This window comes from Belonocnema kinseyi, chromosome 8 (assembly GCF_010883055.1).
Source record: "Belonocnema kinseyi isolate 2016_QV_RU_SX_M_011 chromosome 8, B_treatae_v1, whole genome shotgun sequence".
In the NCBI taxonomy this organism is placed as follows: domain Eukaryota; kingdom Metazoa; phylum Arthropoda; class Insecta; order Hymenoptera; family Cynipidae; genus Belonocnema; species Belonocnema kinseyi.
In genome coordinates, this window is record NC_046664.1 from 85,952,362 (window position 1) to 85,952,957 (window position 596).

Consider the following 596-nt stretch of genomic DNA (forward strand, 5'->3'; position numbering starts at 1 on the left):
TATTACGGTTCGTTACATTTTTTCGATTTGAATATATATTAGAAACAAATGCTGAACAGTTCTTTTGAGAAAATAGATTTGTGGTATTTTCTGTACCTGCGGTGGCAGTGACTTTTTTATAAAATGTGTTAATTAACATAAACTTTTCCATGTTTTTTTTTTTTTAAGTTTCAATGATTTGAAATTACTAAATATAAAATATAGGAAAATGATGGTTAATGAGACAGAATTACAAATTAATGAAATGAGGATGATATTGTATAGTGCTGTAGGTGCGGTTTTACAGATAAAAGGAAAAAAAGATAGCGAAGGAAGATAATCTTGCTTCGGAGAAAATCCTTCTCTAATTTGTATTATTTGTTTGATTTATTAAAATATTATATTTAATTAAAAATATAAAATTTTAATACTGTGGTATTTAATAGTAAATGTTAAACTAAATCGAAAAGTTTGGCCCAATCATTTGATATCATTTGAAAAGATCCGAAATGATGGAAATGAAACCTTTATCGTCTTTTGACACTTGAATTAAAAATTGTGTAAGCATTAAGGCTTTAACTTTGAAATTAAATAATTTGAAACAATTTAAATTAAAA